At 37.4% G+C, this 23,639-nt stretch overlaps 1 protein-coding gene across 6 annotated transcripts in view; it reads left to right on the top strand.

The window, feature by feature from the left end:
* Positions 1–23,639, top strand: part of SMPD3 (sphingomyelin phosphodiesterase 3) — a 79,030-nt gene that overhangs the window by 18,215 nt on the left and 37,176 nt on the right. The window contains exons 2-3 of one of the 6 annotated variants that reach the window (XM_069026987.1): positions 699–754; positions 1,120–1,223. The exons of 4 other annotated variants lie outside the window; for them this stretch is intronic. The gene's annotated coding sequence lies outside the window, so the exon portion shown is untranslated. The remainder of the gene's footprint in view (positions 1–698; positions 755–1,119; positions 1,224–23,639) is intronic. One more of the 6 variants, XM_069026988.1, reaches the window with a different exon arrangement.

Genomic DNA, 23,639 nt, shown 5'->3' with positions numbered 1-23,639 from the left:
ATAAAATGGATAAGATTCGATGAAGAAAGAATGATTTCTGGCTTGAATTCTATTTAATTGTCTCTGTAAAGCTGTTGGAGTAGTACTCTACTCTCACATATGTCCACAGCCTATTTGTGGGGGCATATGGGGATAAACAAAATATTTCACAGGAGGACCACTAACAAAACTCACGCATGGGACTGGTGTAAGACAAAATTAATTTCGCATTTCTCTCCTTAAATGTGATTTTTCTATGTTTACTTACGGCTGATCTTTAGATATTTGTTAATTATCAAAGACAAATATCCTTTTTCTTAATGTACTTGATGTGTTTACTTAATGCTGCATCATTCTATGAAGTTACAGCTTGTTCCTCACTGCATTAGTACTCTTTCCTTAGATTCAAGAAAAGGGCCCTGTTCCATATTCTCTCTCCCACTCTGTGCTTTCTGGGTTGAGAGGGTGACAGGAGATTAGGGAGTATAATTCTCAGTCAATATTTAAGATGGTCATAAATCAATAAGACCTTGATTAGAATTGTATGTTACAATTCCACAATATTGTCCCATTTGAATGTTTTGATTTAGTGACTGCTTTGAAAAGCACTTTATTAATACCTTCACACACTTACTTCTTGAAGCAAAACCTTTCTGATTTAAGCATCTCAATTTGTTTTCTTTTTTTCCTGCTTCTTTATTTGTTTCTCCATCCTCCAGTCACAAATGCATGCAAAGCAGAGGCAGAGCTGTTTATAACGTGGTGAGCTTGCCAGGTTGGTTTACTTAAACTTTTTTTGAAGACTGTGGATTGGTTATGTAAGTAGAAATTCTATGGGATATTTTACTGACACTTTTTCAAGTCTCTGAGAGGTTACTTTGTGCACTAGAAATGCCAGTCTCGAAGACTGAGACTGAAAGCAGCAGAAAGTTAATCAGTTCCTAAATTTAAAGTCTGTTTAGATTTTTTGGGGGTGGGTTATATTAAAGATAACTGTCATTAACTCAGTAGCAGCTAATTAAAAATATTTAAATTGCAGTGGTTTTGCATGCAGATTTTTGCTGAGGTCATAAAGCAACAAAGTGATATTCATGGTAACCACACTTATATAATGTCCCAAAGAGGTTTCCTTCCTTCCAGGCCACAGCAACACTAAGAAATGTTCAGCACAGCTGCAAGTGCACTTTGTCAGTGTTAATAATTAACATTCAAAAAGCAGCTAAAACAAGAAATCAGCCAGAAAGGTAACTAAATCTATTACTGTTAGTTATGTGGAAGTATAAAAAGGATTAATATATGTTGCAATGACATTTAGAAAGCTGGTCTGCTACTGCACAGAAACTTACCAAACCAAAGTATGTGGCTTGTGGTTTAGATCTACTGGGTACAGCTGTGTGAACTGGGGACCTAGAAATTAAAATTTAAATGTAACTAAGATACTAATGCATCTGAGTCCTGTCAACCACTGGTTCTTTCTGGGAGTGTTTTTTTGAGGTGGCAGCTAAAGCTTCACATATTTAAGCCTTTGTAGTGAACCAGGCTCAGTGTAGCTGTTCTTGACATCTGCAAGCATTGTGTTAATGAGGCTAAAGTATAGAAAGGTGGATGAGAGCAGAAAATCTAATTAGGAGCTGCTGCATAACAGCTGTTACATCAAAACATAGGGCAGATACAGGAACAATACGCAGATGAGGGACACTAATGTTGTATGATAAATGTATATTTTGTGTGTGATGCACACAATTGCCTGTCTTGGATGTATGTTTGCTATACTTCCCTGTGACTCCATATGAAGAAGGAATTCCTTGAGCAGTTGAGGCTGGCTCCTTATTTATCTACAAAATTTGACTGTGAAAGTCATGGGAGTTGTAATTCTGACTTAACAAAGATTTTTATAGCCTCAATCCTTTCCTGTAAGACCTTATGAATTAATTAAGCTGAGGGAAAGGATCTGGAGCTATAGGTTACTGAAATTTACACTTTCCATATTTTTAAAGAATTCCTTGAACTGATTATATTTTTCAGGTTGTAGCCTGGTGGGGTTGTGTATTGATTAATGTGTAAATGTAATGAACTTTTTCCTTGAAAATATCCATAATCATGTATCAACTTCGCAGAATTTTTCTTGTGAGCAAAGAGGCCTTTACCTTACATCCTCACTTTTGGATTTCTGTTGGTCTTTTAGCAACTAAATTGCATAATGCCAAATTCTGCAGCTGGAACTCGAATGAAACTTCTGTTGCCACACAGAATGACCACTTGACATTATTCTTGAATGCCTGCTGATACTATATTAAAAAGAACTCTGCTATTATGTTTGTGACCCAACTTGGAGCAAAACTGTTTTTCAAAAAAATTCATTTACTTATATTAGCTAATGAACTAAGCAGGCCTCAAATGTAATACGTTTGTAAAACAATATGCATAAATTTACTCTGTCTAGAGAGTAATATGACTTTTCCAGCTATGTTGATGGGAAGAGCCAGGAAACAGTGGGACATGGCAGCTAGATGAGTCTTGTGAACCTGAAATAAAACCGAAATTTTAGCCCTAACAAGTGGTTAAAGCAAAGCTTTTTGATTGTGAATCACAGGAAATCAGCTCACAGAGGATACTTTAATCGTGCATTGTCAGGGAGAGCACCTGGAAACATGATTTAAGTGGTAACTATGTATGGCATCTACCTACCTTGCACTGCACAAGAAATGAGCTTGGTATGCTGATGCATGTGAGGACATGCCTCTGAATTAAACCCATCAGATTCTCTGAATGCAGAAATTAACCACCTGACTGAAAGTGTGCCTCATAAATATTAACTCTAACTGCATTGGGAAAATAGCAGATTACAACATCTAGTTAATAAACAGATGCCTTCTCTTTAGCATGTGTTACCCTTTATCCACTCCCGTTTTCTTCAGGAATGTTTTCAGGAGATTGGCACTTGACTTTTCCTGTAGTGGATTAGTTTGTCAAACAAAGACCAGAAGCTTGGGGTTTGCAGCTCGATTGTAGCACGTGCTCATGAGCTAATCTTCATATGCTGAGCAGATTCCAGCTTCAGTCCTGAAAGATGTGCTTAAAATGGAGATTGTACATTCCCAAATAAGCCTTGATTTGCAGAGTGAAAGGGAAAATCGCAGGCAAAGAATGGGCTAAAATGTAAAATGGAGCTGGGTACAGTCGATCATAATCCAGGGCTGGCAGCAGGGATTATAGTAAAAATATTACCAGCCCTGTAACCCTGGCAATGGGGGTCTCTCATAGGAATCTCTTTGAATATTTAAAGTCAGTGCAGCAGAGCTGTCTGATTAGGACTTCCCAAGATGGTAGTGAAGTCTGTTGAGTATCCTCATGCAATTCTAAAATCTAAGAATAAAATAGAGCTTGCTTAATTACTGCCCAAGCAAAAAAGCTAGAGTTGAACTGTATGTCTGAGAAAAAAAATATTAATTAAGACCTCTATAATATCCTTTTAATTCTGCTATCAGGGGAAAGTGATTCTGAATTTTGCTATGAGGCTGCCTGACAGGGCTCAGTGCTGCTTGTTTCCTTGCTTTTGCTGTTAGGAAAGCTGATTGGGTCAGCCCTCCTAGCAGATCTTGACAAAAATGAAAAATCCCTAAACTTAATATCTTATATTGATGTTGGTGCTGGTAAGGAGATAGCTGTACTTAATGAAACTCTAAATTCTTCAAATTATTATGTTTATTTTTGAGAGGCGTTGTTTTAATGCCAGTGCTTAAAATTTCATTTTGGTAATGTTGGTTGTCACAGTACTTGGAAATTTTGTATGATTGTCACTCTTTAATGCTATTGGACATGTTTAGCTGTGAAGAGTGTACTGACTTTATTAAAAAATTAAAATAATGGTAATACAGCTCATCCTGAAAAAATTGATATACAACGGTCTCAACATAATCCATTGACACACTGGGTAGGTTTGGTCCTAACATACAAGTATTTCAGTGTGTTTGATATTGATAGAATTGTTTATAACATAAATTTATTAACCTGGAGCTTCATATAGCAATGTATCAAAATATACATCAATAGCTAAATTACATATGAATTATTGTAGTGGAGATAGAAGAAAATAAGTAATGAAAAAATGGTGGCAGTGAAAGCAATATTAAATTTGGATGGGAAAACTGATGAGTTAAAAGACTGCAGACCACAAGGTGATCAAGGTAAGGAGCAGTTCAAGTGCAATCACATACAGTGTCTTTTCCATAAAAAGAATAACCAATACATAAGAGATGTTATTGGACATTCTCTGCTTTGTTTAGGGATTTTCTAAAACACCCCATCATGAATGCACAGAAAGTGGAAGTCTATGCTGGTGACCTTTGCAAAAAAAAAAAAAAGAGAAACATTTGATCTGAAAGCTCTTCTCAGAAGGTTTTGTTTCACTATCTGTTATGGTGTGAACTACCAAGGATGGCCTCTACTGTGGGGTTTTTCTCCTTTATGTTACAGTTTTTTTCTTGTACTCTTGTAGTTTTATTTTCCTTGAAGCTTAATGCTGTGCAAGTGTTTGCAGGCACAGATGGACATCCAGGCATGCAGGGTTCAGTAATAACAAATAATAATAGCATTTTACCTCTTCTGTCTGTACTGTGATGGCAACATGTGTTCCATTAGCGCTCTGATTGCAGTGCTCTTGTCAAGATTCCTAGTTTTTGCTACTGGATTCCAAAAGCACTTGATCAATTGATATTGGAAAGTGCTGAGCTTTTCCCCAAAACTCATACTTGGCTATCAGCAGGTGAAATTTTTAGCAGTTTGATTCTATCTGTAAGTAGAGGTGGATGAATCAATAAATGTTTAATGTTTTTTATTGAACTAGGGAATCAGGAATATATATGTAAAATAAATTTCCTCTTTCTGCAGTATTTGTTTGTAAAATTAGATGAATAATACAAGGATCTCAATAGGATACTGGGTTCTTTCCTTGCAGTCAGTAACTAAAAGTATATTTTTTTACTTTCTGGAAAACTTCCTGTACTGTATGCTCTGCACTTACTCAGTTTTTAAACTTGTGTATGGTTAGGTGGCTTGTACTACGTGAATCACAGGTTGTTTATTTCTTTGTATTTTAACAGTGTATTTTAAATATGTTTGTAATAGCACTTTTTTTTCATATATAACCACGTGCCTAATTCTACCTATAGCATCACCCTAATATAAGATACTGAAAAGGAGAACAAATATGATAGGAAAAGCCAGTGAAATTTTGAAATTTCCAAAATGTGGAAGGCTATTAGTAAATGGTGTGAGACCCTAGTTCACATCTAGAGTTGCAATGTGACAGTTCCAAACTTCACAGCTGGTGCTTATCTGTATTTCTGACAGAGCAAAGCTTGGACTTCAGTAACACATACTGCAATAATTCAAGTGTTATTTAGTTTATATATGCATTAATGAAGACCCTTTGCAGTTGGAGTCATTGCTTTTCAATCCTTTTAAGGAGAACTGTGAGCTTGCTGGTTCTCTGATCTTTATCCTATCCCAGCCGATTAGAGTAAGTGTGGTTGGGTAAATGATAGCAAAAGCCTGCCAGCAGCCTTAAATAAGAATTGCCCCAATTATAAACAGAGAAGAGTTGTGACAAGGGTGTATTTGGGAGAACTCTGTTGTTATACCTTTGTTCAGTTTTCCTATAGTCTGGGGATAGGAAGCAGGGACCTCCCATCTCTGTGTTTAAGAGCTGCTGCTTTAGTAAACTCTTTCCTCTGTCCAAAATAGGGGATTTTGCTTCCTCCTTGCCTATTTCTCTGAGTGATTTTACTGTCTTCTGCTGCATTTTGGAATTGTTTAGATTAACATTTTATGGGCAGTGTTGTTTTCTGGAGAGGTTCAGGTTAAAATTTCCTTGATCCTGTAAAGGACAAAACGCTAGCTGACCATGTTGGTAGATCAGTGGGGGAAGCAGGGAAAGCAAACAAATCATTAGATAAATGACCATTGTGGGCTGATACAAGAGTATTTAAAAAGAGATGCTTAGAGGAGATTGTTTGAAAAGATAATGATGGAAGCTCTGTGAACCCTGCAAAGCAAAGACAGAGTCTTATTTAAGCTACTGACTTCTAAGGAGATCAGAAAATCCCACCTTCAATGCTTTGTGTGGGTGAAATTCTTAATTACAAGAAACTTGTTGCTCTTTCTTTAGAGGAGAAACAAAGGACTGACTTGTAGTGTTGGAAAAGTCAGAGCTGTAACACTAACTCACTTCCCTGGTGGCTTTCTATTAAAGACATTTTTAAAGGCATTTGAGCACCAAACTGTTCATTTGCCTTTGTAAAATCCCTCATGTGAAAGCAAGGGTGATTTAGAAAGGCTTATCATTTGGAAGACCTTTGATAACACTTCATACTGGTTCCACAGTTCCAGGACAAACAATCTTAATTAACTCTTAATAGCAACCTGCTTACAAACCCACTCGTGCTTTCTCAAATGCACTCTTACTAGTAATGTCATAGTGAATGTTTGGATACCTGATGTGGATCCCAGAAAAGGATGAGATGTAAGCAGTGTACCCTGACAGAGGTGCCTTGCAAAGAGCAGTGCTTCAGATCCTTTTTAATTGTTACACGAATATGTATTAACTTTCCAGAATGCATCTCCATATTTATTGCAAACTGGATTTGGTGCTGGTGCTTTCCTTCATGTTTCCTTGCTGGCTTATTCCTAGCTTCTAAACCATGTTGCCTTGGATCCCTGCTGGAGTTATTTGTTTTCTTGGCATCACAACTTAGTGGTGGTTTTGTGTAGTCAGGGTTGTCTATCAGGTTGAATGTTTTTCCCAGTCTTGAGCTGCCCATTACCATTTAACTTTCATGAAGGTTATTCCATAGAATATGCACAGGAACAAATGCTACTCCTAGGGTACAAACTCAGTTTCCTAGTACAAAATCTAGCATTGTTCCCTTATACTGGGTACCATGTGAGGGGTCCCTGTGAGGCCAGTCCCTGGCTGCCATCCTGATGGGGCAGTGAAACAGTTGTTGCTGCAAAAAGATGTAAAACCTTTGAGGACAAGATGTAGATCATAACAATAGCGATGGAGAGTGCTCTTCAGGTACTTATCAAATACCCATCTCCACACAAAAACACATCTTGGTGACTGTTTTTAGGATCATCACATCCAATGAAATGTCAGGGTTTTCTGTGTTTTCTGGATTTCATTTATTTTCAATAATCATACTTCTGCTGCCGCAGATCTTGGAGAGAGACGCTGCATTTATGCCTTTGTTTAATGGTAAAACTAGCTTAATATGCTGATTTCAGTGCTTGTTAACACAAACTGCATTTGAAAATGGTAATTTTCCTTTAATGAATCTGCGTTAATGGGGCTAAAACTTGCTTGGTAGCTGCATGACATTTTAAAGAATTTTGTGATTTTTGTATGCCATGTGGCATCAGTTTACAGTACTCGGTGTCCTTTTTAAGGCATGCAAGACTAGAAGGGACCATCTGGGTTATCAAATACAAAGGCTCACAATTTCAGGCAAACAGAGAGAATCAGACCTGATGCAGAAAGACCCACAGAGTATTTTCTTTCAAGTACCCTCCCTTGCCAAATACAGTAAAGTCATTCCCGAAACCTTACAACAAAGTAAAAAATATTTTTAATTACGAAGAAAGAAAACTACTGTGTCAGGTTTTATCAAGGCCAAGAAGAAAAGCTAAAGTGTAATGAATTGCAAGCAAGTTGGGAGAAAAGAGAGAGCACTTACAATTAACTGAGAACAAGATTCAGAAAACTTGCAAATTTTTCCAATTTACTTATTGCCAACTGCATTTCTGAAAGCAAAAATGAGCACTACTTGGCACACAGGTTGTGTATAAACCTCTTACCAATTTGGAAGGGATACCAAAGCTATTGAAGAATGTCTGTTCAAAGCACAACTAACTGTGATTCAGAGATACAAGGAACATTTCATTTTATACTATAAATTATCTTTATGTTCGAGAGGAATATAAACTAACAATTACGAATAGATAGTCCAGTAATGCAGCTATTCATTGTAAGCAACTTTTAGTGGGTTGATTTCAAGTTAATTTTGAAAAACAACATCTTTTGTTCAGAGAAAGGAACTGCATGTGTTACCATAACATTATGCAGATCAGCTCCCATTACAGTAGCATTTATTTTAATAGGAGGAGGTTTTCCTGCTGTGAGGGGGACAGGCAGTTGTTTAGTTCCTTCATGAGTGCAATTCTTGTTTCTGTCTTAGTGTCTCTTGAAAGACATATCCTTTTTTTCTGTATCTGTGAGACAATGAACAGGTGTATGTATACTTAATGTATCTGGAGTTTCTTAATCCACAGGGGCATGTACTATATTGAATTAATCTCCAGAGGAGATTTACACAAGGGAAATTCCTCCTCCCTTGCCCTTTCTCCTCTGCACACAGAAGAGAGAGATATTAAGTATTTTTTATTCTTTGCATATTATCTGTGATTACTTTAAATTCTTTTTTGTTGCCTTTAGGAAGGTTTTGTATAATAAAATAAAAATAATGTAATACTATGAAGAAGAGTGAACTGGCAGTGTTAAACATACACCACAGTGAATCCACCAGTTCTTTCCTACAGCCTTTACATGTGTGATGATAAAATAGCTTAACAGTTCTGCTGATCAATATTAATATATGCAAATACATCCAGGAATGTTGATGCACACCTACATGCTCATCAGTTTGTATAGAAGACATCTTTGGCGAGTAAAGTCAGGAGCGTGGTTAGCGTGGTACAAAGTTAAGCTCTCTCTTGAGGACAAATTTTGCAGTGCTCCTGATTGTTTTTTGACAGGTGTCCCAGCTCCTGCCTGTGACCAACTCCTCTAGCTCTTATTTAGATATAGTTTAGGAAGAACTTTCTTAATTTGATTAGAAATTTTGCCTGACAGAGATTGAAAGATATATTTCCATGTGTCATGTTTAATTTATATAGTACCATACTTATTTAACTTACAATAGTAACAAATTATCTAAAGACTTTTAAAGGGCCTTTTTAAATATACTAATATAAAGTTAGAACAGTAGGAAGGAAAGTTATTTAATAACATTGTAGATGGAAACAAATTTTAATTAGAGTAATTTAGGTTATCTCATGCTTCCCTAAAGTCAGTGACAGAACACACATTCCAGAATGTTAAAAGAGGTAGCAATTAAAAAATAAAGCAGAATAAATAACAAAAATGCAAATAAATTTTTAAAAATCCCTGTGTATTTCTCCAGTGTTTGTGGAGCTCTGATTTTTCCTTCTTGATGCAGAACATTTCTGTCAAGATAGGTTCTTTCCTAAGCCTTGCAAAGAAATAGATTCAGATCTATTTCATCTCTCATGCACTGTAACCTCAGTACTGGTAGGGGTTTTTGCCTACATCTGGTTTAAAAACTGTCCTGTTGGAGAAAAAATTCTGGTTAGCATTTCCAGTGCAAGCACTTAAAACAATGAATCTGATAAACAGTGCACACTGCTGAACATAAAAAAATGCTGAAGAGCATTTAACACTGAACTTCGGAGTGATATTGTAACGTTGTTCCTGTGAAAGCAGCAATATCCTGCTGGTTAAATAAGGAGCATTACTGGTTTGTTGGGAGCTTCTTGCATTATTTTTATGAATATAATATTGCTTGCTTCTTTTTTGTTATTTCTCATTGTTTCATGTTGCTTTGCTATTTGCATGCAAAGGGTTACCTCTTGCTAAGTTCCCCTCTTCTGTCTACAGGAGACGAGGAGTAGCTTTCAAGAATCCCTTTGACATCATTTAGTAGATTGTACTGAGTGCTAATGGTGCTTCAAATTTTATCTTCATTATCTCAGGGTGTGATACTAAATATGAGCTGAGGAATTTCAGCACACTCAGGCTGAACAAACCTTCTCTGGTTAAAAATCCCAGAAATGACTGAGAAGCACCTTTGGGTGGTCAGAGCCCTCTCCCTAGGAGATAATGAGGCTGGGATAAGTTGACTCTAACATTTATGTTTTTCCTCAGTAGGATAGAGAAAGAATTTGGAAGAATTAATTTATTTTAATTCCTTCTTCTATTTACTATATTCCCACGTGCAATTAGATAGAATTAATTTTGGAAGAGCCATTCTGGATCTCTGCATTTGCACAATGGTCTCCACTCTTTTGGTAGCTGCACTGCCAGCTGGTTGCCTTTGCTGAGAAACTGGTGAATGAGGGCTCAGTTACCAGGGGCATTATGAATCAAGGGATGATGCAATTCTGCCTCAAGGGTGTGATCTTTCTGGGAATGCATTTCTAAGAAGGCCTCAAAGATTTCAGGCTGAAAGGTGAAGATTGCCCTACAAGAGACAAAGCCTAGCTGAAGGAATATGAGAAATAATTGTAGCTCGTATTTAGCAGCAGGTAGCTGCCTGCATGAATCTGATCTTTCCCTTAGTCCTTAGGTCATTGGAAGTGATGCTCTTTCATCTGTTTCTAATGACAATTCACTGGAGGATGTATTGTGGGTCTTTGCAGTGAATAATACATGAATATGCCAAATGCTTCCAAGTGGTTCTTTGGGGTATGTCTATTTATTTGTTTTGTCAGAATTTGTTTTGGGGGGTGGGTGGGAGGAGGAAATTAATGCACAATGAAGTAGGTAACTGTGTATGTCTTTAATGTGAAATAGTTATGGCTGCTATGAGCTGCTGCTCTCGGTATGAGCCTTCTCTATGATCCAAGCATAGCATCTGTCTTCCCTGTATTCTGCATTTGCACTGACATAATGATTCTGAACTTAGGATCAATAAGCTGAGAGAATTAGTCATTGTATATGAGTATTGTGTTCTTTCCCAGGGAATTTAATCAGTAACACCATACACAATTGTTTGAGTAAATCTAAGCAGGGCACAGTGGGATCAGGAGCAAGAATATATTCTTAACAGTCAGGCAACATCTATATTAACTATTCAGATTAAAATTAGAATTTGAATTAAAATTCAAGTGATACCCATTTGCCTTTAATGAATTTCTTGGAAATAATCACCACTGAAGTACATATTTAGCCCTTTCATTAGCCTCTAAAAGAATGCCTCTAAGTGTTGCTCCTTGGCTGAGATGTTAATATGCTAGTCATGCTGATGACCTGTTCACAAAAGCTGAATTACCAGCTGCACTTGCATTGATCTACAGATGAAGAGTGCTATTTCAGAGCTGTGGTGTTCCCCAGCCACAACTGTATGCAGTTATTTGAGTGATAATACAACAAACATTAATTATGTTGATGAAAATGCCTCCATTTTTAATATGATGAGTATAAAATATATGATTTTATATAGATGATGGGAAATCCTATACAATGAATAATAATTTTTCCATCAAAGGCACCAAAATAGAAAGTTACTGCACTCATAAAAGGTTATAGTGTGAAGGGGTGAGACACAGGGCAAGAAATTGAGTGATCTCAGTGGGGAGAGCTGCATGAATAGCATTGCACAGCTGATTGTTGCCTCAGAAAATAAAATTGCCTATTTTCAGAGGACAGCATCTCTTCTGATATGCTGACTAGCTGAGGTTCACAGCTCATGGGGCCATGATCAGGGAAGTGCCTCCCTAACAAAATATGCCTATGTTCAAGGTCTTTCACAGCGCAGAGCTCAAGCAGGTAGGGCAGCTTGGACTGGGAAATGGGGCAGTGAATGAGGAAGAGCAAGCCAAAGTTCAAAACCTCCTGTTGAGGCAGGTGACAGATGCAGGAGCAGTAATGCACTTTGCTTTGTGTCTTTGTGCTGCTTGGAGTATTTCAGAGTTTGAAGTTCCTGATCTTTTTTCCTCTACCAAGTCAAGTTTTCCTTTGAAGTACTTTTTTCACATGGCTATTGCCACAAATAGATAATGTGAGTTTCTTTAGAGACTGACACTGATTGTAGCTGATTTTGGCATTCTTGAGAAGCCACAGCTACAATCTGAGAAAGGGTTAGACCTGGCTGAATTGCTTGTTGCAAATCTGTTGTGTGGATTTGTGGGTTGAGCCATTGTAGGTGGACTTGGTGAAGAACTTTCAAAATAGGCTCCTAACTTAACATACACTGGGAACTGTGAAGTATTTTACATAAAAATGTCATGTATAAATATGTGTTACATAACTCCAGCAAGCAGCTGTAATGTAGCTGGGGGAATGCAAAGAGCTTCTGAGGGGCCTGGGACAGGGAGCAGCCCACAGCTTGCCTGGAGAGATCAATGTTAATTTATAAAAGCAGTTGTTTCCTCAAAACTTGTTTGTCAGAGTTCTTGCAATTGAAAAGAGGGATGAATGTGATAAAACAAAGCAGCTATTTGGTTTCCAAGAAATATTCACAAACATAGAATTAGTGCTTTCATTTGTTGTTGTTCTGCTTTGTTTGTTTTCAGATAATGCTGCAGCATAGAAAATACTGGGTTGTAGAAAATGGAAAATCAGTAAACCTGCATTTAAGTTACAGTTGACTTCAAAGAACATCTTTGATTCTGTAGGAGTGGGTTTGGAACTGAAGTGAATTTGCTTTGAATTTACTTAGCTTCTATTCATGCCTTCCTTTCTTCTGTTAGTTGCTTATAATTTCATTTATGCATGTACAATACAGCAGTGTATATAAAAATGTGGTATAACAATGACATAATTAATATGCCAAGCAGCACATGAAAGCACCTTGACAGGTTTATGGTTTACCAACACTGGTTTTACAAGATTAGGCTGGAGCTCTCCAGCTGCCTTACGTGAGTTGTTTACTCAGTTTCTCATAATGCTGAAAATCAAGTTGTTATCAGCTGAGTGAGCAGCAAAGTGTTACCATTTTCAATGCTTACCAGTTGGGCATCTTTGTCTTAGTGAGCCAGTTATAATTTTCAATTAGTTTGAGGATAATAAATTCAGAGAGCAATTTTGATCTCAGCTACAAAATTACTTGTTTAAATGCATAAGACAGTTTGAGATACAAAGGAAAAATTATTAATACATAGGAAAAAAAAAACCCAGAACACAAACTTTTAAAAATTTAGTGGAAGAGTTTCTTGTCTTTGGAAGGTTGAAATGACTGGATCTTGCCTTACAGCTTTTGGCCAGTAGTATTGTCCATCAAGACAGATCAAGAACCCTTTTAAGCAGGATGAACAGTGTAATCAGCTGGTAATACCTCTGCTCAGTGTTCTGGGCCAGTTCAGTGATCTCAGCCCAGGCCCTGACCAGCCTGATAACACTTACTACAAAATGCAGCAGCAATATTTAGGGGCTTGGTGGTTGTTTTGGCTGTCGGGCTTCAGGGTGAATGAATGTGGCTTGTAAATTAAAGCCTTCTGTTCCCTAGGAGAAGGTGATTAATTTTAGAGTAACTGTAGAATGTGGATGGTGCTGTTCCCCAGGTATCTCTGTGATAGCACTCTGCTACTCATAGCTAAGGCAGTTATGTCTCCTGATCATATTGCAAGTTGTTGTTCTTTTGGTGTGAAAGGTTTGCTGTTTAATTCTGTAGACATAAGTAATTTCTTGTCACCTGTAGCCAAGGCACAGTGGAATTGGAAGTTCTGCTGTGTTTGCTGTACAATATAGTTTTATGTCACTTACATGAGGCCTCAGGTCTCTTGATTTAGCAGCTTAACACCTGTCAGAGTCATATAACAAAATCAGAATAAAAATTAATGTTCTCTTTTGTGAATTCCCTTCACTAGAGGTAATCCAAAGGCTTTATGTCTTCAGTTTTGCTGGTGCATTTACTGCACGTAACAATAATTATATGAGATAAAAATCTACTGTACTTTGACTCCTGTTGATAGTGAAGCTCATTACACCCCCATTATAATTATTACCCTCTTTATGTATACCTTGTTAAACACTTCAAAAGCTGGCATCCAGGGGATGCTGTTTTAAGAAACTATTTAAGTGATTGGGATGATTTATGTAAGATATTAACAGTATGTTCCTTCTACATCACTTCAACTCTTACAAAATTTGGGGTGCATAATAATCAGAATTATACAAATAATGTTATTCTGTCTAACAGTTCTCTGACACTTTCCCAGTATGCATTTGCTTCACTAATGCAAATTTGTCTCTGGGAGCAGTCCTACTAAAGGCAATGTAGGAGTAAAAGCCATGGCCAACAAAGGGTATCTCTACCTGCAATACTCAAGCAAATGTATGTCCTGAAAAGTGTAGCACAGACTAGAGGCATCCAGCAGAAGCAGAAATGCAACTAATAGCTAATAAGGATAATTAAAAAAAGAAACCCAAACATTTGTGTTTTATCAGTGAAGCTGTACCATTCAAGACATGGACTCTTGGCTCTTGGTATGTGACAACTTCAGCTGTGTAGTGGGGATCAGATAACCCAAAGCCACAGAGATTGCCAGTATCAGAAATATTTCTTTTCACAATTTACACCTTTTTCCTTGGCATTTCTTTGTTACATGCAGGATATAATGCAAACTTAGGCTGAAATATGATTTTCATTTCAGTGCTGAAGAGCTTAACTTCCAAGAACACAGCATTCAATATATGAAAGCCTGCTTTTCTATTAAAGACAATTGAATTTTTAGAAATGTATTTCTGCTCTGCAAAATGACTCTTAAAAATTGAATTCTGAAGTGAATCATAGGGCAAAATGAGTTTATTTAATAGCAGGACAAGACTATGCTGCTTTGGAAAATGTAGTGAAAGTCTCTACAGTTTAGGCATTGCTACTGACAATTCTTCTGTGTGGATGCTGTACTGTTTAGCAGTTGCATAAACCTAATAATTTACACAGATATTTTACATGTCTCTTTGAAAATGATGGACTGCACAGTTAGTCCAAAGAATGAAACAAACTTGACAAATACATCAATGCAGGTCTTGTGAAACCAAACCCTTATTTAACTTGCTGTGGTAGAATTGGTTGTGCAGCATTTACTAAAACCCCCCTTTTTAAAATAAGTTTGTTTCTTGCACTGTGAATATGCACCAGAGGTATGGTAAAAAAAAGAAAAGGGTTTTCTGACCATATTTGGACCAAATTTTAATGCATTCCCATTTTTTACCCCCCTGAAACAGCAGTATATATCCGTGGTATCTTCTTGCTGAACCATTCTAACAGTAAAGCTTACTTGAGTGAGTAAAAGCAGCAATAAGATCTAGAATATTTGTTTTGCATCCTGAAACTAACATTGAGATCAATTTGTTTATATGGGAGATGGGCCCGAACCTATTTTGGAGTCATCACTTCTGATTCTCTATAGTTTTGTTATTTGGACTGAGATCTGATTTAACTTGTCTTATATTCTAGTATATGAAAATAGTATGTATGGAAAGCCATGCATGAAAATCTAATCTGGAAATACCACGCGTTCGTGCGCACAGCTTCTGGTTATTTATTAAGGAACAGCTGTTTCAATTAAAGATTTTATTTTTGGTCACAATAAAAAACTTGTAACAGTTTGACTCAGTAGACATTTTTAAAAGCATATTAAATATTTAAACAAATTTTTTTCTGCTGATGGCTAAGAGAAGCGTCTGGTGTACCTCATTTGTTGGTGATCATATAAGAGCACTGCAGAGGGTCTTTTCAGATGTAAACACTCTGTCCCTCTTGCTCCTTCTGGATATAGGAAACTTGCTGATTTCATTCTAGCTCCAAGAGTAAAAAAAAAAATGGGGTTTTTTACTCTTGGAGCTAGAATGAAATCAGTAAGTTTCCTATGTCCAGAAGGAGCAAGAGGGACAGAGTGCCCGGTTACAAACCCAACCCGCGACAGGTGTAACATGAACTATCTGTAGATAGTCCTGATCTTTACAAATGCATTTAATAACACAAAAAAACACATACATTTACTGTATTTTTAAGGAAAATAAAAGCCCACAGAATAGTGAGGTGAACTTTGTATCCATATATGCATATCCCACTAAAGTAGCTGCTCATTTTCACTCATTCCTGGTTTTTATCCTTTTAGATTTTTATCAGATTCTTCTACTGGGTTATGCTACTCTCTTGATTTGGAAGTGGTAGAATGTTGGGTATTTAGCATAGCTTCTCTTGTTCCTTTTCTAAACATGGACCACTTTGATTAACAACAACACAGTTTTGATATTTCAGGTGTGTTATGGATTAAATATATATTTTGTCTACTACAAAAAATGAGATTACCCTTTAGTCTTGTTTTTCCACAGAGATACAAAAACTTCTGGCTCAGAAATAAGATTCCCCTCTCCCTATCCCACCTCAAATTTTGTGTTCACTTTTTTCTACCAAGTCCTTTCCCAACTGATGCACAAAAGCAGTGATGTCTGAAAGAGTAGAAATCTCTGAAATCTGGAACCTGAAGTGTTGAAAGTGTCCAGGCACAAGCCAGGATCTGTTCTGCCAGCAGAAAATATGGGAGACTCTTGGGCAATTTAGTGTAGAATGCCAGAAACCTGGTTCTTATCAGGCAATGTCAGCAGACTTCAAAGGATGCTTTGTGACTGAACATTGCTTCCTGTGCTGTAACAGTGAGGCATCCAGATCAGACTGAGCACATTCCCAGTTTGTTAGGACATCTTGGAAGGCAAAGAGGAAGGATCAGCATTTTCTGTGTAATGCAATGGTTAATAGAAAGTGAAGGAAGTTTTAGGATGAGTGAGAAACATATTGCAATCCTTCTGTTTTGCATTCTTGTGAGGGTTAAAAAGATTTTTTTCAAGAATGCCATTTTGGTGGCAAACATGTTTCAAAAAAACGTTGCAGGGTTGTGGTGTTCCACCCTGAAGGGAAGGGAAGCGAAGCCCCCAAGATTTGTAGATGCCTGTGGTTGAAAAGGAACTGCAAATGTCAGAGGCTTTTAAAAAAACAGTTTTATTGGCAAATTATACACTTGGCATGGAAATTGGTGTGTTAGTCCCTTATCTTCTCATGTAAACACTGGTGGATTTTGAATAAAAGGTAGGGTGAAAGAGAGAGGGAGAGAAAGAAAGATCACCAGTGCTGCCTCCAGCATTGATCCAGCACCCTGGGATGTGCTCACCTGGGCTTTATGGAGGTATGTTTTTATAGATAAGTTTTCCCCACCCTGGAGGTAACTTGCTCACTTTCTATGCAAGCGGTTACAATGGGCAGTTCATTCTTCTTGGCCTATCTGGAAATGGGTCAGAGCCCTTTGGGGGTCAGGGGTGATCTTGTTTTCCCCCTACTGAGCCAGCCTTTGGTCCATGTCTTCTTCTTGACCTCAATCCTGTGGCTGTGCTATGTTGTGCTTATTCCCAGGACCCAGAACAAGGATATTTGTCCCAGAAAAGTTCTGCCCCACCTCCCTTGTGGCCCCTTCTCCAGCCCCATCCCATTGTTTCTCACAGCACGTCCTTGCCAGCACTCCCTGTTGGCTCTTGGGCTCTCTGGCCATCATGGTTGAGATGTGCAATCAGCCCCTTGTCCCAGGGCTTCTGCAAGGGTGTCTCTACAAACGTGTAGCAGCAGTGTGTGCAGTGAGTAAGCAGATTCTTGGCATGGGTCTTATTAGGTATCCCTGTTCTCCCAGAGCTGCCCAGCCTAACAAAGAGTAGTGTGTTACTCTGGAGTAGCCAGTGGAATTATCATAGTTAGAACAAGTCATGAGGCTTCCGAGAATAAACCTGCCCAACATCTTCTCTCTGCTTTCTTGGGGTTGTTTTAAGACAAGTCACCACACAGATTATGTGGTTTTAAATAATTTATTCTTGAGTATTTGACAGATTAGTAGCTTTGTAATATCTGAGCTAAATTTAGCTATGCTTTATGTAAAGATGGCAACAAGTATTCTTTTAGAGTGCTAAGTGATTGGATGGGATAATTAAAAAATCACATATTACTTTCTGCCTTGTTTTATGTCTCACTCTGTAAGAAGAAAATATGAGAGGATTGGCATACTTTAGTCTACCAGTGTATTACAATGAAACAAATTTACGAATAAGTAAACATAATATTTTTGCTTGAATTTGCTATCACATTTGAAAAGCTGCAAGTATAAGAGTGCTCAGGGTTGTTTTTTTTGTTGGTATATTTTTTCATTTTGGAAAGAGAATTTTAATAGATGTATGTTTGGCTGTTTGAAAATATGCAACAAAAATACTCAGCCAGTCTCGGAGCAATGTGACTGTAAAAAGCTTGAGTGTGAGTTCTTCCATTTTTGTCAGAGTGTCTTGACACAGTAGCAAGTTTTGGGGGAAAGACTCAGTATTTATGTGTGGAGTTTTGAGTAGTGCTGATGTTTTTATGATTACCACCATACAGTTAGGTCTCTGGGTCCTGGGGAAATATGCCTTTGTCAGTAGAGTTGGAAACAGTTAAGGAGTCTAGTCTTGGGGTTTCCATGAAGACTTTTCCAAGTTACAAATGCTCTGCTTTTCCAATTTTCCTTAAGTAGAACATGAATAAATATACTTTAATTTTCTTTATAAGGGTACTTGTGTTTTAATTCAGTCACATTGTATTTTAATTTCCTTTATAAAGTATTTTGAGAATTGTAGGTAAGCATTTTTTGTAGAGGAACAGATATTTATTGGCAGGAATTTGTCTTGGATTTACTATAGGTTAAGGTAACTTTTCTTTGGCACCTTTAAGAACAATTTCAACAGTATAAAAATATCCACTCTGGGGAAAAATGATTACTTTATACTTCTATTGAGCTGTCTTGGACTAACCAGAAGCCTGGAGGCTCAAAGTGCTGCTTGAAAAAGTACAGCTTTTCATTTTACAGGGAGTCTGTGCCCCCTGACAATTTATGGGCAAGGCATGGCTGCAGTCAGGCCTCTGTAGGATTTAGATGGTGAAAGATGAGTAGGAAAAATTTTATCTCCACTTCTGTCTTGTGCACCTAAAGCCAATATTGTTCCATCTCACTGAGTTTTGTTAAACAAACCATCTACAAAGATCAGATTTATTTAGCCATTATTGAGTTACTCCAGCTCCTGTAAAATACAAGGCTAAAGCACACTAAAAGGTGATTTTGTAAATAGAGCCATTCTGTTTCTATTGTATAAACAGAGCTTAGTGTCACAGATTCATACTTTTGTAGGCTACAGTTGTCTCACTACTGAAGTTCACCAAATAAGGTCTCAAAATAGAGAATGTTTAGCTTTCCAGGTACTGAGTGAGATCACCAAGTGGTCAGATGAACTTTATTTTTGTCTAAATCTTGCCTGATAGCAAAGCTTTTCTGAAAACCTAGAGCTCTCTGTATTTGCTGTTATTTTCAGCCAATATGCTATTGATTCTACTTCTTACCAGTTCCCAAGGCCATAAATAGGAATTGACAATTTGGAAATATGTGACTGTCTCCTGTAGAAGAAGAGGCAGTTCTGCTGCTTAGGATTTTTTTGTATGAATTCTGAAGTAGTTACTCAAACAATGCACTCAAATTTATGTTTTAAAGTAATGTCCTTGCAGATCAGAACTGACATTGGTTGTTGTTACTTAGTTTGCATAACCACGATATTTTTAGAGGCATTTGTGGCACTGGCCCTTCTAAAATACAACTGAAACTGTCAGTCTGCTTCTATTTCCACTGAAATAAAAATAATTGAAGAAAGTTTATGGAGTCCAGATTTTTAGACGTGTCTTCATGCCCTCCAGTGAAGTAGAACTAAATGCCCTTGTAAAAAGTTCCCACATGGCTCATATTTGATTAGTTAGCTGATGTTCACAGGCTGGCAGTGGTGCACTCACAGTCAGCAACAGAATGCACAAAGCTTTGGAGGTATATTTTCGAATTTGGAGTTGGATTGGTGAAGTTTTCTGGGCTTGGGATAGGCCTCCAGGCAGGAATTAGTACAGCTGGTGTGTAAACACAGCATTCATTGCTGGGAGTGCCATTTGTATGTGCAAAGTAAAGAATAAACCTCTCTCCTGGGCTTGAGAGATGTGATGTGTCCCTTCTGTGTTAATGGCTCTGGATGTAAGTTTTAAGCAAGTGTAATCTGTTGTGTCAGGGTGGACTCAGTGTTGCTTGCAGGAATATGAAAGCTGGCTTATTTCTACAATAATAGCATTCAGCTTCAATTTTTCATCCATTTTGAAAGAAGAAATGGACAAAAATGTCATGTTTTTAATGCTTTTCAATGGATTGTAATTGTTTAGACTTTTTTTTTAACCTGTGTTTCCACACATTAACATAATTGAATTTATATTTTTTATTAAGTTTAAAACATAGCCCAATTTATTTAGGTAGCAGAAGGTGTGTGGGTATGGTTTTTGGCCTAGGAATATGATCTGGGACTACCAAATTCAGATGACTTGCTTTTGGAAATGAGAATCTGTTGCCATGGCCCACATAACTGTAAAGCTCAGAGCAAGTTTTACAGTGTGATCATAAACAAATTTTCAGCACTTTGAGAGAAAAGCTCCCATTTGGGGTGAGGTGGTACATAGGGCACCAGGCCAGCCCAGTTTCTCTGCAGCTGCAGCCAATCTTTTCTCATATGAAGGGGATGACTCCCCTCACACTGTCCTTTTGGTGACCAGAGGTACCATGGTCACTATTGATCCAGCTCCACCAGGCTGGGCTCCAGCACTGAGTGACCAATGGACTCCTAGCCCTGGTTCAGGTCCCTTAAACTGCCCAGGCTGTGGTTTATAACAGCACCATATCTCCTTCAATGTACAGCTTTTAGAGAAATTCAGAGAGAGGCATTACTGAGATTCCAAGGACTCCTTTGGAAAATTTAGCCCAAGTACTTGGTACCTCCTTGTTTTGAACAGAGATTGCATCATCACAAGTCTACTCCCTAAATATGCCAGTGCCTTGAGCAGCTCCCTGAACTTCTTGGGGTGCTTGGGGTTTTTTTTCTGCAGACATGTACTTAACTGCTGACATCACTGGTATTCAGTGAGACTTGTAACTTCACACTTCTTAATATTTTAGTTTTTACAGGTTAGTTCAATTAAGTTGGACATCTTGTTTATACTGGCTTCTTGCCTGATGGCAGTCTATGGACAGAAGAGACAAGCTGCAGAGCAGCTTGGCAGAATTTGATTACCTTCTCTAGAAAGAAGGGAGAGAGCTTAGGCAGAAACTGGTAAATGAACATTGCAATGGCAAGTCTGCAAAAACATTTTCCTCCTTCCCTTCTCATCCTGCCAAATCCTTAGTTTGAATGGTTCTGCTTTATTCATCAATACGAGTGATTCACCAAATTCAGCTCCTCATACCAAAGAGGATCCATGTTTTTACTGTTTTTGCTAAGATTTTCCTAAGCTGTAAATTGTTATTGATTTAAGTGGAAGTTAAGGTGAGCCAATAAGTTCTACTTAAATTCCTTTATCCTGCACTGTGAATTCCTTCATGAAATGAGTCCCACCAGGATGACAGGATTTCAGTTAAAACAGGCTGTGAAGTGATCACAAGGGAACAAGAGAAGATCTTCATTAGAGCCACTGACCCCTTGAGATGGCTGCATCTCTGTAATTACAGTCAGGTAATCAAGCATGGAAAGCAGTTCATGTGGTTTTGGCCTTTTGGAGTAGGTTTTTTTTCCAGAAGGTTAGATAGCTGTTGAACTAGACCCTAATTAAAAGCATGTATAAGAATAATCAGGGGAAAGACACTGAATAAAGGAAGGAAGATTTTATGAAGTGTGTCTGGGAGGAAAACCAGATGAGAACAACGAGGAAAGCAAAAATTAAGTTGTGGTTTGTCTAATAAGCCTGCATGATGTGAGAGCCTGAGTGAGAATTCCCTCAGTTATCTCAGATCTTCATTTCACCTGTGCTCAGTTACAAACTCTAATTTTTGCTGTTTCACATGGTGTAGTGGGACCATTTTTGTAAGATTTTTTTTTTCTCTGATTCAAACTACAATGGCAATAAGGAAATCCAGGAACAAAAACCAGCCTAAATGAACTGCTTTCCTAGAATTAATTTTTAGATAAATATTGCTACAGCTTTCAATGGAGACCAACTGTCAGGATTCAAGAGAAACTAGTTTTAATGAATATATGTAAATTATTATGTGAAGCTACCCATAGGGTAACTTTCCAAATCAGTTAGTCACTTCAGCAGTTTTATTCTGTTTTTAAAGAAATAACTGTTCTGCCAGTGATTTACTTACAGTTTTAAAAAGACAGTTGATATTACTATCACCTTTGAAGAAATTGTAGTTGTCTGAATTTGAAAGTGTATTTTAGTTTCTAAGCAAAAGGAAGTTAAAACTTTTCTGACCATTTCTAGACTGTTCTCATAACCTTATTATTGCAAGATTTGTTGTTGTCCTTCTGTTTCTCTTATCACTTGTTGACTTGTATTGTCCTTTATTTAGTTTGCAAGCGATGCTGGAGCTAGAAGCATCTCTTTTGATCTATGATGTCTCTAGCATACCTCTGGGCATAATTATAATCATAAAAATCTTTGAAACCTTTCTGCCTGATGTCTTGTTATCACTAAAGTTGAGATGTTCTATACTGCCACTATAAAAAAAAAAATTAAATAAAGTCTATTTTTAGCCTTCAAACACTCACAAAGTAATAAAAACAATGAAACAAGACTGCAGTTTACGTCTTTGTAGCATACAAAAATATCTGTTTCATTGCAATATCTTAAATTCTCCCTTAATCTCTCAAACCCCTATGAATAAAGCATTGGATTACCAAGTAATACCCTTCATCACAAGGAATTAGGCACTTTAGCTTTAGGCTCCATCTAAACCGTTACATTAGGAGAGATGTTACTGACGTCATGTTTCCAAGTTCCTGTTGACTCACACGGTGCCTTCCCTCACCCTTTAAGATTTTGTTGAGATAAAATCTGTCTCTCATGACGCTCTTAATTTTCTTTTTTGGGGTATCTTTGAGGCACTGGCGTGCACAGGATTTTCTAGCAAGGAGTAGGAAACTTAGTTCCTGTTTGTGCATGTGCCAGTGAGTCTGCAACAGAGCTTTGACAAGTTTGTGATTGCCTTCATCTATAAATTTAGTGAGTCATGATAATAATTTTCTTGCAAGAGGGTTTTTAATTAAGACCTTGATGTGTTTATGTCTTCTGTCTGCAATATGCAATAATTTAAAGGACATCCAACTAATGATTCCCTCTTCCCTTTTGTCCAGCTATTATATTTTAAGATTTGCCGTGGTACCAGAGTTTTTGTACTTCTGTGTCATGAGTTGTGGGAATTCTATTAGAATTTATGGAATAAAATGCATGGAATACAAGTGTGTACTCAAATCGTTATTGCCTCCTCACTTCAGCAGGCTGGCACTGAGGAATGCTGCTGGCACCTGGTCAAAAACTCTCCTGATTTTGAAAGATACTCTCCCTTTTTAAGGCAGAGGAAGTGTAGGAGTCTCCAATGTGGTCTTGAACCGTAATTCAGCCTTTAGTGTTTACAAAGAATCACATTAGTGCTAAAAGTTGTTAAAACAAATCTCAGTCCAAACCAATTTGCTTCATGACATGGGCTGTGCAATCTTATCCCATGAAAAGAATTGTGATTGCATTAATTTCTCTTTCATTTTTACAAATACACACGATAGTATGTTGGATCTACAGTAAGCATGAATTCCGTTTACATAGTATGTCCCCATAATCTGGATAATTGCTTTTGTGAAGCTGTTTTAGTTGGGTATTTCATGGCTTGCTGGACAGCTTTATCTTGTAGATTTATCTTGTAGATTTTTGATACTGCAGTCCATAACAGAACTGGCAAGAGTTGTGTTGAATTGATTTTTTTTTTTTTTTTTTTTTTTTTTT

This window comes from Aphelocoma coerulescens, chromosome 11 (assembly GCF_041296385.1).
Source record: "Aphelocoma coerulescens isolate FSJ_1873_10779 chromosome 11, UR_Acoe_1.0, whole genome shotgun sequence".
NCBI lineage: Eukaryota > Metazoa > Chordata > Aves > Passeriformes > Corvidae > Aphelocoma > Aphelocoma coerulescens.
This window is presented reverse-complemented; position numbering and strand designations above follow the sequence as displayed.